This window comes from Eriocheir sinensis, chromosome 12 (assembly GCF_024679095.1).
Source record: "Eriocheir sinensis breed Jianghai 21 chromosome 12, ASM2467909v1, whole genome shotgun sequence".
Lineage (NCBI taxonomy): Eukaryota > Metazoa > Arthropoda > Malacostraca > Decapoda > Varunidae > Eriocheir > Eriocheir sinensis.
In genome coordinates this window covers 16,830,290-16,846,916 of record NC_066520.1, presented here as the reverse complement: position 1 = coordinate 16,846,916, position 16,627 = coordinate 16,830,290, and the positions used below count along the sequence as shown (strand labels likewise).

The 16,627-nt window shown below is 44.1% G+C and overlaps 1 protein-coding gene across 1 annotated transcript in view; it reads right to left on the bottom strand.

The window, feature by feature from the left end:
- The window catches only part of LOC126997508 (uncharacterized), a 219,800-nt gene extending 203,666 nt beyond the window's left edge, over positions 1 to 16,134 (bottom strand). The window contains exon 1 of the mRNA XM_050858631.1: positions 15,651 to 16,134. The gene's annotated coding sequence lies outside the window, so the exon portion shown is untranslated. The remainder of the gene's footprint in view (positions 1 to 15,650) is intronic.
- Positions 16,135 to 16,627: the final 493 nt, after the last annotated feature.

Here is a 16,627-nt window from a genome sequence, read left to right as displayed (position 1 = left end):
GAGGGGGGACAGAGGGGGGGCTAGGGGTGTTAGTGCGTAGTCGATAATAAAAAGAGAATGATGTCCCTGCCCCCTTTGTCGTCCCCCTCCCTAGCTCTCTCTCCCTCACCACTAGAAGTATTCATAACCTCGCTCTTTTTCCCCATTTTCCTTCCGTTCCCAAGTCTACCCAAGTGATGCCCTACCCCCTTAGTCACCCTCTCTCCCTCACTCCTTTCCCAAGCTTACCCAAATGATGCCCTTTGTGTCCCTATGTCCCTCTCTCACTACCCTCACCACTACTAGCATTTATATTCGCTCTCTTTTTCCTCTTTTCCCATTTTCCTCCTTTCCCAAGCCTACCAAGATGATGTCCTAGTCCTACCCTCTCTGTCCTCACTCTCTCCCCTTCTTTTCATCACCCTTACCTCTACGATATAGCATTCATATTCCCTCTCTTTTTCCCTTTTCCTTCCTTTCCCAAGACTACCCTAAGGAGAGATGCACCCTGCTGTCCCTACCACCACCACCACCACCATTCACATCCTCCCTCTTTTTTCGCTCTTCTTCCCTTTTCCTTCCTTTACCAAGACTACCCTAAGGAGAGATGCACCCTGCTGTCCCTACCACCCCTACCACCACCATCAATAGCATTCATAACCGGTCTTTTTTTTCCATCTTTCCCCATTTTCCTTCCTTTCCCAAGACTACCCTAAGGAGAGAGAGATGCACCCTGCTGTCCCTGCCACCCCCGCCACTATCATCTCCATCTCCCCCCCACTTCTTCCTCCCTTCTTTCCTCGGCCTAAACCCCCCCTTTTTCTTTCCTTTTCCCCTCCCCTCAACTTCTTTCTCCTTTCCTCGGCATAAACCTCTCTTCTTTCACTCCCTTTCCTCGCCCCTCCACATCTTCCTCCCTCCTTCCCTCGGCCTAAGCCCCCCATCTTTCTCTTCCTTTCCCTTCCCCTCAACTTCTTTCTCCTTTCCTCAGCCTAAACCGACCATCTTTTTTTTTCCTCTACCCGCCCTCCCCTCCCCTCCACTTCCTCCCTCCTCCTTTCCTCGGCGTAACCCCCCCATTTTCCCTCCCTTTTCCCTCTACCTCCACTTCTTTCTTCTTTCCTCGCCCTAAACCAACCATCTTTCTCTCCCTTTTTCTTCCCCTCCACATCTTCCTCCCTCCTTTCCTCAGCCTAACACCCCCATCTTTCTCTCCCTTTCCCCTCCCTCCACTTCTTTCTCCTTCCCTCATCCTAAGCCCACCATCTCTTTCTCCCTTTCCCCTCCCTCCACGTCTTCCTTTTTCCCTCAGCCTAAGCCCACCGCTCTTCCCTCTTGCCTCAGCCTCCCTTCACCTCCTTCTCTCCTCTCCTCGCCTCACCTCGTTTCTCCTCGGTTCCCTCTCGCCTCTCCTCGCCCCTCCTCGCCTCACCTCGTCTTCTCTAGTCAGTCAATGATAAAGAGATTTACCTCCCTAACCCTCACCGCCACCAACACCCCCACCACCACATCACCACCTCCACCACCACCACCACCACCACACCACCACCACCACCACCTCCACCACCACCACCACTACCTTATCCGCCTGACCCAGACTTTCTATATGTATGTGGACAGTTTGTCATCACCACCATCACCACTACCACCACCATTAGCAACTCCACCATCCCCACCACCGAAACGTTCCCTTCCACCATCACCCACGTCAACCACCCACCATAGTTTATTTTTACGTCTTTCTATTTTTGTTTGTTTGTTTGTTTCTTGTTCGTTTGTATTGCGAATCGGTTCCCGTCGATGGGTAGGGGGGAAGGGGGAAGGGAGGAAGGGGGCTTTAGAAGAGAGGTCCGTCACTGGTGTTTTATTTTTGTTTTTTCTCCGTTATTTATAGTCTGGGTTATGTAGTGTTCGAGTACTTTAACGGTGATGTGTTTGGTGTGTGGGGGAAGGAGATGTATGCGTGCGTGTGTGTATTTATGTGTGTGTGGAGTGGTGGGGATTGGGGGGTCTGTGTGTGTGTGTGTGTGTGTGTGTGTGTGTGTGTGTGTGTGTGTGTGTGTGTGTGTGTGTGTGTGTGTGTGTGTGTTTCTCTCTCTCTCTCTGCCTCCTCCTAGCGTATATTTATCTTCCCTTTGGCAGTCAGTAAGTCTTTTCATCTCTCCTTCTCCTTCCTGTCTCTAAATCCCTGTCTCTCCTCCGTCTGTTTGTCTCTTCCAGCGCTTGTTTCTGTCTTCATTCATCATTCTGCGGGGCTGTCGATCTGTCTCTCTGTGCGTGTGGGGGGTGGGGGTGGCGGGGGGAGGGACTTGTGTGTGCGTGTGCGTGTGTGTGGCGTGCGGCTCATCGTGTTCCTGTCAATCGGTTCTGCGTGTCCATTTATATCTCTATCCTTCTATCTGTTCGTCCATGTCAGTCATTGCGGTGTGTGTGTGTGTGTGTGTGTGTGTGTGTTCCCCCCTAGCATATTTATCTATTTTGTTTTGTTTTTTGACGCTCACAATATATAAAAAAAAATAAGATATGTCGGTGTATATTTATGGTAATTTGAGGCGCCGTATTGTGAAAATAAAAGTAAACAAGAAAAAGTTTGCTGTTCCAAATAAGATTCTCAATATTCTGTCTCTGGACGAAAGTTGAAGCCGAGAATTTCCTTTCAACGGTGATGTCTGTCTTCTCCTCCTCCTCCTCCTCCTCCTCCTCCTCCTCCTCCTCCTCCTCCTCCTCCTCCTTCTCTTTTTCTCCTCCCCATATTCTTCCTCTTCCATTTTCTCCATCCTTACCCCCTCCCCTCTCTCCTCCTCTTCCTCTTCCTCCCCCATCTTCTCCCTCCTTATTCCCTCCTTCTCCTCCTCCCTCATCTTCTTCCTTATTCCCCACTTCCTCCTTCTACTCCTCCTCTCTCCTCTTCATCCTTCCTCCCTTCTGCTACCCCTCCCTCTTCTCTTCCTCTTCTCCCTTACCACCCCTCCTCATCCTCCTCCTACTCCTCCTCCTCCTCCTCCTCCTACTTCTCCACGGATGAGCGTGTGGAGGAAACTGAAAAACGAGTCCGATAGAGAATCATGGAAAGAAATGGAGCGGCGCCTCCCATCCCAAGCGACGCCTCCGTTCCCTCTAGCCTCCTCCGTCAAGCGTGTGTGTATGGGCGTCACCTGCCCGGCATACCATTACGTGGGGAAGCCGTGCGTTGCCGTGTTTATGCCTCACTTCGACCTGGAGAGAAAGCCCCGTTCAGAATTACTATTAAAGTTTGGCACCACGGCTCCTTTTTCTCCTTGCGGGTTTTCTTCTTTTTTTTTACGGCAAAAGAAACCGCTCAAGAGGGGAAATAATAATGAGATATTAAAAAAAAAAACGCTAATCACTGGTCCTGTGTAAGAGAGGATAGGTGAGGGGCCAAAAGTGAGAGGTCAGTTTCGACACTTTCGGGTGCATGGAGAGGTGTCTTGATACTCTCACTGTAGGTATGTTGTGTTTTGTTTTTCTTCATTTATCTTTAAAGTGAATTATGGGAGTCGTGTCATAATGTGATCGTGTTTGTGTTGATTTATTCTTCCACGATTGGGATTCGAAGTCAACGCCTGGTAGTTCTTTTTTTTTCCCTTCCCTCGATTGCTATTACTTTTTTTTTGTGCGTCGGGCCTCCGGGAAGGGTGCGGGAGGTGCGGTGTTCTCCGGGAAATCAAATAAAAACAATCACGACGAAAACTAAGAAATACACAACATCGTCAGCCACGTCTTCCCCCCGAGGAGGGAGATAATTAGATTGAATATAAATTCCACCCAACGGCAATTTATCAAGTGGCACGCCATCGCTTGGGTTCACGTGGCAGCCTCGAAAAATACAAACCTCGCCTCTACACGTCCCTCCTTACACCACCTCGAGGCACCCGGCCCTTTATAACAGGTATGTCGCTACTGGATCTCACTCGTTATAGCGTCAACTCACAAGAGATACACTGCATCGCCCTTTCTTGCACCACTTCGAGGCAACCGACCCTTTTTAACAGGTATATCGCTGCTTGATTTCACTCGTCGTAGCGTCAACTTACAAGAGATACACTGAAGACTCCCCCAAGCGAACTCCTTGTTATATGCATCGCCTCTACATGATCACCCTTGCACCACTTCGAGGCAACCGACCCTTTATAACAGGTATATCGCTGCTGGATTTCACTCGTTATAGCGTCAACTCACAAGAGATACACTGAAGACTCCCCCAAGCGAACTCCTTGTTATATGCATCGCCTCTACACGATCACCCATGCATCAATTCGAGGCAACCGACCAGGTATATCGCTGCTGCAATTTCATTCGTCGTAACGTCAACTCACAAGAAGATACACTAAGGACCCTCCCAAAAGAACTCCTTGTATGTGCATCGCCTCCACACGTCCCTCCTTGCACCACCTCGAGGCACCCGGCCCTTTATAACTGGTATTTCGCTCCTGCAATTTAATACGTCGTAGCGTCAACACACGAGGGAATACACTGAGGACTCCCCAAAAGAAGTTCTCGTGTATGCATCCCAAGCAGCACCAGGAGCAACAAAGGCAACAGCAGCAGCAGCAGCCGGCGGGGAGGGGCGAAGGCAAGGCGGTGCTCGGAGATGCGACCCAAGTTGAGTTCCTTTGATCAGGTTGCCGGCGGTGCAGAGCCACTGGGGCGTGTGTCCACTCGGCGCTGCTGCTGAGGAGGAGGTTTTGTCGTCCTGCATCAGTGCACGAAGTAAACTGCCACTGGTGACGCGCCGTGCTGCTCCCTTTCCGCGGTGGTCGTCTGGAAAATAACGTCTATCTTCCATTTTTTTTTTTTACGTCTGGTCTATAGCGCCGGTAGCCTATTACATTGGGGCCTAATGGTCGCCCTGAGCTCGTCATGGCGCAGGCAATTGTTTATAGTGGCGCCATTATTATTGGCTCATGCTGCCCCCCGAAACTCATTCTCGATTTCACTTGCGCTGCACAGCTTCTTCTAAAGTCCGGGTTGATAGGTGGTCTTCAGGACAGCATATGGGTAGTCTTAGGCCACTCGGCGGTGACTGAAAAATCCCAGGTAGTTAGCGGCGGATTCGAACCCGCATCATGGACAGCGCGGCGGAATGCGGGGCCGGCACGCTAACCACTCAGCCACCGCCTCCCCCAAGTGTTGTTTTATAGCCATTTGTTTATCTTTTTGTTTACATCCCGCCCTCCCTCACGGTAAAATACTGGCCCCGTTAAAGTTATGTTGTAATTAATGTTCGGGACAAACTTTTCGTTGTCGCGCTCTAGTTTCAGGAAAGCGGATTTTTGAACGTTCTGAAGTGTGACGGTGAAGCTGCGTCCCCGATGACTGGCCCTCCGCCCCGATACCGTCGACGATTTTGAAAGGTTTGCGAGTTTTGTGACATAGACAAATGAGGGATTCCAGGTGACACAAACATTTATGCTTCAATTCTGACACACCTGATGGTAAAGTCACGTCAGCCCTCAATAATACTTTAGCAACTGATAGATTGATAGATAAAGAGATGCATAGATAGATAGTCATAGATAGAGTGAGAGATAAAGGAGTTGTGTGTGAATATGAATGTTGGTGGCTGCAGAAATCATATTCATTTTAGAAACGTTTTATTTAGCTTTAAAACTCGACTTCCAGGACAACTGCGAGGAGACCAGACGACCAGACAAACAATAAAAGCAAATTTTGTTTAAGAGCTTAATAAAGAGTGAATTTTACGAGCACGATGGCCAGAGAGGACATATATTATCTTGAGCAAAGTTTATTCCATTACATTAACTTCTTCACTTTACGACGCAGCTGCTTTACGACCCTTATCACCCTTCATCCCGAGGACCTTCCGTCACGTGATATTTTCCGCTTCATTAGCCTTTCACTGTCATGCATTCACACAAGTTCAACATCGCAAATTCAAGTGCGCCATTGTGTTGCTCCTCGTTCAGATCTGAAAACACGCGTTGCGAATTCATGAGGCGACCAAGAAATGAGAAAATACGAAGCTATGATGTGAGGGCCCGTGTGTGTGTGTGTATGTGTGTGCGTGTGGCTGTATGTGTAGGTTTGTATGTGTGCGTGACTTAACAACCCTGACGGTGAGATTATTTGGCGCACAACGAAGAGATGAATCCTTCTCCTCAGCCACTGCCAGGCCCTGCAAGGCGCCTCTGAATGAAGCTTCCTCCCGCCACGAGCATACAAAGGCCCCAAGCAGGCAGGGTGAACATGTACCGCGCATCACAGATAAACAGCGTCCCCGTTAGAGCTGTGCAATGATCAAAGCTAAAGTGTGTGCGTTTCTTCTTAAGTCACGGGTTGTCTTATGTAAACCTTAAGACCTTCAAGAATGGTATCAGTGCGTGTTTGCCGAGTCACTCAAGCCGAGTCCACACAAGGCAAAAGGAGCGGTCGTGCCGGAAGCCGGGAGGAAGAGAAGGGGATGAGGGAAGAAGGGTGCATGTGGGAAGCTAGGACCGGAAGAGAGGGAACGATGGAAGGGACGGAGAGAAAGGAGGAAAGGGACCTCTTTCCTGCCGCGGGCCTCAGCATACTCACCATATTCGAGATGCGATCAGAACGTGTTTAGTCTAACAGCTGGAATAAAATAATAAATCGGGACTGCGTGCAGGCGTGTGACGAGACCCAGGCGGGGCGTGACGATGAACGTTCAGGCACATCAGGTTTTTAATGGACACAAAACAACAATAACCTAAATAACGTTTTTCGTGCCGTGCATTCAAACATTTTCATATTCTGGAATGAAAGGAAAGAATTGAACAACTAAAATTCGAGAGAACCGACAACTTCTCTCTCGCTGAAACTTTTTCTAATTAAGTGTTAATGCTGCTTCATTAAAAATTTGAATTTCTTTGAAAATTGTTATCGTTTCCATTAGCAACGTAATTAGAAGTGATATTCCTTTATCCTCTTCGGCTGATATAAATATATATATATATATATATATATATATATATATATATATATATATATATATATATATATATATATATATATATATATATATATATATATATATATATATATATATATATATATATATATATATATATATATATATATATATATATATATATATATATTTCTTATACAGCCTCCGGTGCTCAGTGGAAACTCTGTGTACTGAGTGTCTTGTTCCTCCCCGGGAAAACAGACTCAGTTTATATTGTTACTGAACAAAATGCGGCTCATTGTTTTTATTATATCGTTCTGAGAGCAATGAGCAAGTCATAAACTCTCATGAGAGCTCTGCACGATGATTGCCACCACAAGTGTGTGCAGGAGGCGCCACAAAGCTGTCCCCAGCGCGTGTAATACTTGTTGAAGGTTTCGTATCGTCGGGTAAAAGGCGACGAAACTGAGCACCTGCATCACATCGCAACACGAGAGCAGCGCCACTTGCTGCGAGGGCCGAGTGTCGTTGCTTCATATCTGCCTCGCCTGAGACGCTCGTATAGCTGGGATGGAGGCGTGCAGCTGAGGCTCGGAACGTATGATGGGGGAAGGCTGCTCTCTAAAAGGCACGAGTCAGCAGCACACGGCCGCAGGTGTTGCCATTCAGTACGCGTGGCTGCATCAAAAGATGAAATATTTTTCTAAGCTTAAAAGATATGGCATTGCAAGGCACGACATTCGCCAACAAAGACAGCATCAAGATAAGGGTTATGACGCCCAGACCCTCGAAGACTCGTTGTGTTCCCTGCCAACAGCCGCCACAACTTGGCTTCCTCTGCAGCTGAGGCGTCGAGAGCTACCTTTCGCTCTACACAGACTGCCAGAGTGCTGGGCAAAGCAGCGAACACACCACACGGCGGCGGCCCAGCTGGACCATCAGGGAGGTTCGCACTGGCCTCGCCCTCGCTGGGTCGTCAGAATCAGGTTATCGTCCTCGCTCCGTCCACCCATCACGGCCCGGTGCAGGCCAGCGTGAATTACACCAAATATCCTCCGACCATAGAACGTGACGCGTAATATGTTATCTACAGACTATTCACAATCGAACGACGTGCTTTGTTATGATATATTTCGTGGCACAAAAACTGTATGTATTGTAGTTGTCACTATTTAAGATGCTGAGCTTGTTGGTATCTGAACACGATTGGAAACCCCCCAAACACGAGTTACGGGTTACGGACAGCAGGAATGTGTAGAGCACGGTGCGGTGATGCAGTGGCGATAGAACAGTCAATATGCATTCATTTGAAATAATTATTTTTTTTATTTATATTATTGATAAAGACTAATAACAATATATAATGATAAAAATAATACTAGTAATAATAATAATAATAATAATAATAATAATAATAATAATAATAATAATAATAATAATAATAATAATAATAATAATAATAATAATAATAATAATATCAATGACAATAATAATGGTAATAACAATAACATAAAATAATAACAAAAAATGCTTCAGTTCATGGCATTCAGAAGCGCAGCACGTACTGTTAATGGCGGCGACACGACGAAGTCCATGAAATGAAAAAGTCGAAACTTGTTTTTACTATTCAACCAACAATGACAGCAACAATGCGAAGTCTTCCCCTCCCCACCCCCAAGCAAATTTGGAGAGAACTATGTATATATATATATATATATATATATATATATATATATATATATATATATATATATATATATATATATATGTGTGTGTGTGTGTGTGTGTGTGTGTGTGTGTGTGTGTGTGTGTGTGTGTGTGTGTGTGTGTGTGTGAGAGAGAGAGAGAGAGAGAGAGAGAGAGAGAGATAGATAGATAGATAGATAGATAGATATGTATGTATATAAATGTGTGTGTTTCTGTGTTCGTATACACACACACACACACACACACACACACACACACACACACACACACACACACACACAAACACACACACACAAACACGCACACACACACACACACACACACACACACACACACACACACACACACACACACACACACACACACACACACACGTACACACTCAGACACACACACACACACACACACACACACACACACACACACACACACACACACACACACACACAGAGAGAGAGAGAGAGAGAGAGAGAGAGAGAGAGAGAGAGAGAGAGAGAGAGAGAGAGAGAGAGAGAGAGAGAGAGAGAGAGAGAGAGAGAGAGAGAGACACACACACACACACACACACACACACACACACATACACACACACACAATATATAACTGGAATTTCACGTTTTGTAGAGCTAAGCGGAATATTGAGATTAAGCGGAGTATAGATTTTGGCGATGACATGAGTGGCGATCAGTGAGGCGAACTGTGAGTGTGAGTGTGTGTGTGTGTGTGTGTGTGTGTGTGTGTGTGTGTGTGTATTCATAAAGGCGAGCTGTGCAGGAATTCGTTGCCTACGACCGTAGTGATCGTTAGTCATGTATTCACGAATTACGTATATGATTAAAATGCAAAGATACCTACAAAGAGGGAGTCAGGAAGGTTAATTCAGACGAACAGACAGATACAGACGGACTGAGAGGTAGACCGACGGCGGAGAAACAGACACAGAGAGACAGACAGACAGACACAATTCAAGCATTAAAGAATTATTGCATAAGACTCCTTGATGAAGAGATATTCTTGTTCATAAATATTGTTCATGAGCACAAGAGAGACCTTTGAAGTCATGGATGCATACCTAATTAATATATGAATTAATGAATAAATTGTGAGGAGAATAAATAACTGAATATGTATAATGCAAGTTCGTATGTGTAAATGCAATGTGGGTTCTGTTTTCTCTAAGCAGTTTTCCACCCCAGAGAGTCGTTAGTTGAATCAAACCAAAAATCATCCTTATTTTTTTTTTATTTACAGCAAAGGAAGCAGCTCAAAGGCAAAAAAAATATTAATAATGAGAAAAAGGAAGCCTGCTAACACTACCCCTATAAAAAAAGAGTTTAATAAAGTGGCCAAAAGAAAGAGTGGACGTTTCATTATGTCTTCGTGGTCAAACTAAAGAATATTGCGAGTTACTGTATTTATAGCTTAGTTTACCCTTAGTTTCCTTCCTGTAGAGTAAAAGAAAACGAAGGTGATTTTTTCTCTTTTTGCACATTTGTAGGTCTGTAACATAACCGCGTGCTTATGGAAGTAATTTAGTTAAAAGCAGAATAGGTGTTGCTGGCCCCGGGGCGCGCCGAGCACTGCCCCGGATGGCCACTCAAAACTTTAGGGCCACTCAGAAAATAATTGGAAGACGGAGAGGAGAGCGTCGCCGCCCGGCCAGTGGGGAGAACACCTTGCGTCCTTTACGATGGTCGGTACTCAAGAAACTGGACAACCTGAAGGTGGTGGCGATGGTGATAGGGATGATGATGATGATGATGATGATGATGATGATGATGGTAGTGGTGGTGGTAGCAGAAAGAAGAAGAGTAATGGTCATAAGAACAATGGGTATAGAAATTGGAATAGAAATAAAACATAATAGAAACAATGAGAAGAAAAAGAAGAAGAACAAGGACAAGAAGAGCAAGGACAAGAAGAACAAGAACAAGGGGAAAGATTAATAGAAGTAAGGAGAAAAAGAAGGAAAAGAGTATGAAGAACAAGAGCAAGAAGAAAGAGAATAAGAAATGGAAAAGGAAAAGGAAAAGGTTGAAGAAAAAACATAGGAAAAGGAGAAAAATTAGAAGAAAAACAAGAGCAAGAAAAGAAGGTAAAGAAGAAACAGCCCCAAAAAAAAGAAAGGAGTAAAGAAAGAGGAAGGAAGAAGATGAAAATAAGAACAAGAACAAAAAAATGAAAAAAGAAGAAAAAGCAAAAGGACTTAAAAAGGAAAGAACTAAGGGAAGAGATAGGAGAAGAATAACAACAATAACTACAATAACAACACCAATAACAATAACGTAACCAAACACACACATACACAACAACAACAACAACAACAACAACAACAACAACCTCCAAACCCATGCCACGCCTCCACCCTTCACCTGACTCTCGTTCGCTGAGGCGCCTCGGAATACAGACCATCGGAAAGCGGAATAAATGGCTCGGAAGAAAGCTTTAAAACTAATTTCAAGTCTTTTAACCAGATTAAGAGCGACCGAAGCACCGCTGAGTCTTAGTCGGAGCGCCGGGATCTCGTTTTCCTTCTCCTTGTGTTGATAGAGTGTTGCGGTGACGACGTGTGAGCGAAGGAGGACGAAGACGAGGAAAATGAGGACGAAGAGAAGACCGAGGATGACGAAGATAAAGGGAAGGCAAAAAGGACGAATAAGAAGAGTAGAACAAGGACAAAGGCGAGAAGGAGGACGAGGATGACGAAGATAAAGGGGAAGGCAAAAAGGACGAAGATGAAGAGTAGAACAAGGACAAAGGCGAGAAGGAGGACGAGGAGGACGAAGATAAGGAGGAAGGCAAAAAGGACGAAGATGATGAGTAGAACGAGAAGGACAAAGACGAGGAGGACGAAGATAAGGAGGAAGGCAAAAAGGACAAAGATGAAGAGTAGAACAAGGACAAAGGCGAGGAGGAGGACGAGGAGGACGAAGATAAGGAGGAAGGCAAGAAGGACGAAGATGATGAGTAGAACGAGAAGGACAAAGACGAGGAGGAGGACGAGGACGACGAAGATAAGGAGGAAGGCAAGAAGGACGAAGATGATGAGTAGAACGAGAAGGACAAAGACGAGGAGGACGAAGATAAGGAGGAAGGCAAAAAGGACGAAGATGATGAGTAGAACGAGAAGGACAAAGACGAGGAAGACGAAGATAAAGGAGGAAGGCAAGAAGGACGAAGATGATGAGTAGAACGAGAAGGACAAAGACGAGGAGGACGAAGATAATGAGGAAGGCAAGAACGACGAAGATGAAGAGTAGAAAGAGATGGACAAAGACGCGGAGGAGGACGAGGAGGACGAAGATAAGAAGGAAGCCAAAAAGGACGAAGATGAAGAGTAGAACAAGAAGAACAAAGACGAGGAGGAGAACGAATACGAAAAATCAAATAAAAGCTTTCACAATCTTTACTCTTATGATACCTCACTTATAAACTTCATCACATTCTTTTCCTAAGTAATATCTGGCCTAAGGTTTTGCAATAAGTCGGTAAATGAAATAAGAACATTCACAATCGTTAATTTCTCCGTATCTCATTCTTAAACCTCATCACATTTTTTTTTTATACAGAGTAGCATTTATAATTTTCTTGATATGCGTACTAATCGGAGTGATGCGCAACAAATGTCCATCATACCGCAGTCTGAACCAGTGGAATGCGTGAAGGTTTGATCCCCGCGAGAGCTGAATTCCCGCAGCAGCAACAGAGGGCCGAGGCACAGCTGCGGCGCGTCGAAATAGAGTAATGGCAGGCAAGGGCACACAAGCGGGGCCTTCCTCACGCCCTGATCGAAGGAGATTGTCGGGCGGAATAACGTAACTTTGTTCTGATATGTGTCCCTGGAGTGGAGTGGAGGATACAGGCGTACATACATACATACATACATACATACATGCGTACATACATACATATATACGTTTGTTATGTAATGTTTGTATTTTTTGCATTTCGAGATGGTACGTTTCTTCTCGACGTTGTTCTCATCACTCACAAGCCACGTTCTCTTGATTGTTTTTTTTTTGTGTGTGTGTGTGTGTGTGTAAGGTATTCACGTTTCTGTATCGTGATTTTTTTATTTTTTATTATTCAATTACGACGCTGCTCTCTTTTATTTTCATTTCCTGCACGTTTTGATATTTTTCTCTTTTTTTTTTTTTTTTTTTTTTTTACTGCGTTGCAATTTGAGACCCTTCATTTTTCTTCAGAATATGTGTGTATTATACGTTGCTTCAGTCATTTATTCTTAACGCTATTTTCCTGTCTCTCTAATTTCCCTGATTTTATTTTTTGTTTTGTATTCCTAGTTTTGTTTTTCCTACGATATTATTATTTTGTTTTAAACGGTGCTTACTTCTTGCACCTCCTGACTCATTTACACTTTAAACTATTCTCTTTTTTCTCTCGTTCCTGTAAAGCTATGTGAATTTATGGGATTTTATTTTATTTTTCCTGTTTTGCATTCCAAGGATTTTTTACTACATTCTTTTTGTTTTGTTTCAGTCGCTATTTCCTTCTTACATCTCGTGATTCATTTTTCTTCCACGCTAATCTTTTCCTTTTTCGTTCCTGTAAAGCTTTGTGAATTTACGCGATTATTTTCTTTTTCCTCATAATCAGCCATCAACAATTTTCAGCTTACGTAACCATGACATCATAACGCTAGCAGGGCAAGTTTTGAATGTTCCCAGTCTTTATGAACTCCAGTGACAGACACAATGTTTGCACTAACGACATTTGCTACTACCCGCCGGCTGGACGTGTGTTGCTTTCCACGTGGGAGCACAGTTAGATCAACTCGAAATTTACCGCCTGGTCCCCTCATGCCTGAAATTATGTGAAAAAATGTCAGCACCGGCGCTATATAAAAATGTCGAGCGTTGGGCGATTAAATGTAGGGGTTTGTTTGTATTTGTTGACCGGAAGCATCGATATAGAAATAAATCGTTCCCAAACCCCTTTAAGGAATAGATAGACCCATGCATTAATCAAAGAGCAGGTCTGACCATCTCTCTTTAAAGCTTGGAGCAAAAAAAAAATAAGTTGGACTTGTAATTAAATTCAGAGATATGAATATTAATTTTTCTACCAAAACGCATCGATACACAAACAGCTCATTATCATAAATATGTTGGTAATAGACATTTTCATTGACCATAAAGCAGTTCAGGTTTTCTCTCTTTAAAACTTGAATTGACAACTCCATAGATTTGTTAATGGATTTATATACGAGTAAGTTTTGAACCGACACGTTGGTACACAAATAATTATCATCAAAGTCACTTAGGGAAAAAGGAACCTGCGATGACCATGAAGCATTTAATGTCTCCTCTCTGTTGAAGCACTCTCTGAAATCGAACTGGACTTCTAAATTAATGCATAGACGATTTTTACTACCAATTTGCATCCATATCCAAATGTCATCATAATTAAAGAATGGACACTTGCAATTACTGTAAAGCAAGTCATGTTTGTTCTCCTTTAAAACGCTGATTGAAAAAAAATTGAGCGTGTAAATAAATACAGATAATTATGATTCATTTTCACTAAGACTCATCATACACAAGCATCATCATTATCATCATCATAAATAAGAAATAGACACTTGCAATTAACATAAAGCAGCTCATGTTTGTTCTCCTTTAAAAACTGTAATGAAAAAAATTGAACTCGAGTGAACAGACTTTATTTTCTTTCAAGGCCCAACGATACCCAAAATCATAACTCGTAAATAATAAACAGACACTAGCAAATCATAAAAACCAGGTAATATTTCTTCCACTTTAAAACCGGTATTGAAAAAGAATCGGGCGCGAAATGGAAAAAAAAAGAGGAACTAGAGATTGAGTAGCGGGGATGTGCTCGTGGGATAAGAAACAGCTGCAATCCGGCCCAAAGATTGCAAGGCGGGATTCGAACCGGAAGCCCACGAGCCAAGTTAATCTCGACCAGGGGATAGAAAGAGAGAGGTGGATTATCGGTCCCCTCAGCCTTTTTCCATTTATTTTTTTAATGGAGAAATTTATTTTTGTAGGGGTCGCCATGCTAGGATGAGTCTATAGAAATTACCTTCATCATATCGGTTCCTTTAAGTCATTTTTTGGTTTACTTTTTTATGGAGAAATTGATTTTTATCGGGGTCGCCATATTAGGATGTCTATAAAAATTGTCTTCATCTTATCTGTTTCTTGGGTTTATTAGTTTTCTGCTTTTCTATAATGGACACTTTTTTCTATTTTTGACGAATTAATAGGTTTTTCTTTAGGAGGGTTCGCCATGTTTGATAGGGAGTTTGCATTTTTTTCACTACAATCTTTTTTTTCTTTTGGTTCTAAGTGGTTCTATTTTTACAGTAAAGGAAGCAACTCAAAGGCAAAAAATAATAACTGAGATAAAAAAAAAAAGCCCCCTTAATAACTGCCCCAATAAAAGAGAGTGTACAGATGAGTGGCCAAGAGAGAGGTCAATTTCGGGTGGAGAGGCGTCCCGGTATACACTCCTTACTTCTTACATCTCATAATCCATATACTCTTTAAGCTATTGCTCTCTTTCCTTCGTTCTTGTATGGCTCTGTGAATTTATAAGGATCGTTTTATCTTAACCGGGGCATCAACTAATTTACCTTCATTTTGAGAGCGAGAGGTCCACCCGCTTTCCGCTCATGTCAAGCCGCAACCCTTCCCTAAGTTGACACATCGATGGTGATAATCTTCGTAGTAGTTGTTTCTTCATTCTGTATGCATGTCTCATTGATTGCTTTACGGTCCTGGCCCCGGATGAACATTACACGGTACACTTTTTTTTTTTCGCTGTTTTTCTGTCTGTCTGGCTGTATGTATGTATGAATGTATGTATGTATGTATCTCTCTCTCTCTCTCTCTCTCTCTCTCTCTCTCTCTCTCTCTCTCTCTCTCTCTCTCTCTCTCTCTCTCTCTCTCTCTCTCTCTCTCTCTCTCTCTCTCTCTCTCTCTCTCTCTCTCTCTCTCTCTCTCTCTCTCTCTCTCTCTCTCTCTCTCACACACACACACACACACACACACACACCGTCAATTACCTTCCCCGCAGCCGCTCCTCGCTGCTTCCCGTTCCTCAGCAAACACTTATAACAGTTCTTCCTTGTAAAAAACTTAATATTCAGCCCCTCGTCCCTCTCCTCACAGCGTAATACATGTCCGGTACGTGTTCCCGCGAAGCACAGGTGTGGCCTCGCAATTTTTGAGAAGTAGGTCAACTATCCTTCAAAGCGCCGCAGGTCGAGGTAAATATGTTCTTTTCGCATCCACTGTATTTTATCCACCGACACTATGATGTTCCGGTATATAAAATCATCCATAATAACAACCTGAGATGGATTTAAGCCTTAGTTTTCTGTTAGTTTTTCCTTTTTATTCGTTCCGTATCAGTGATCATTAGGGTGTCAGCGAGGTATAGTGTGTTATCTCTCCTCTTGATGGGGGAGCGAGAGCGGCGGTGTGACGACTGCACTCCACACGACCGACCACCACCACCACCCGCCGCTGACTGCCGGCCCGATGCGAGGTGGTCCGCTTTCCTACCTTCCCTCCACCTCGCCTTACCCAACCCTCCCTCCTTCCCTCCCTCCCGACCTCTCGCACCTACCGCCCTACTTACCTAGACACTTACCTCTCTACCTAAGCACTTACCTGCCTACCTAAACACTTGCCTACCTCCTGTTTTGCCTTTCCTTCCATGTCTTCCTTCCGCATCTTCCTCCACCCCCTTTTACCTAACCCTACCTCCTTCCCTCCCTACCCAAACACTTACTTACCTACCTTTTTGCCTCTCTTTCCGCATCTTCCTCCCTACCTTGCCCATACCTTCGATTCACCCAATCCCTCTTCCCTCTTCTTCCTTCCTCCTTACCTTCCTACCTCTCTTTACTTCTTTCTCCTTTCTCTCTTTCCTCCCTTCTACATTTTCTATATCTTCTATTTACTAAAATCGACCTCCTTCCTACTGTTTTCTACCTCCCTCTTTCTCTACATACCTACCCATCTCTCTACCTCCCTA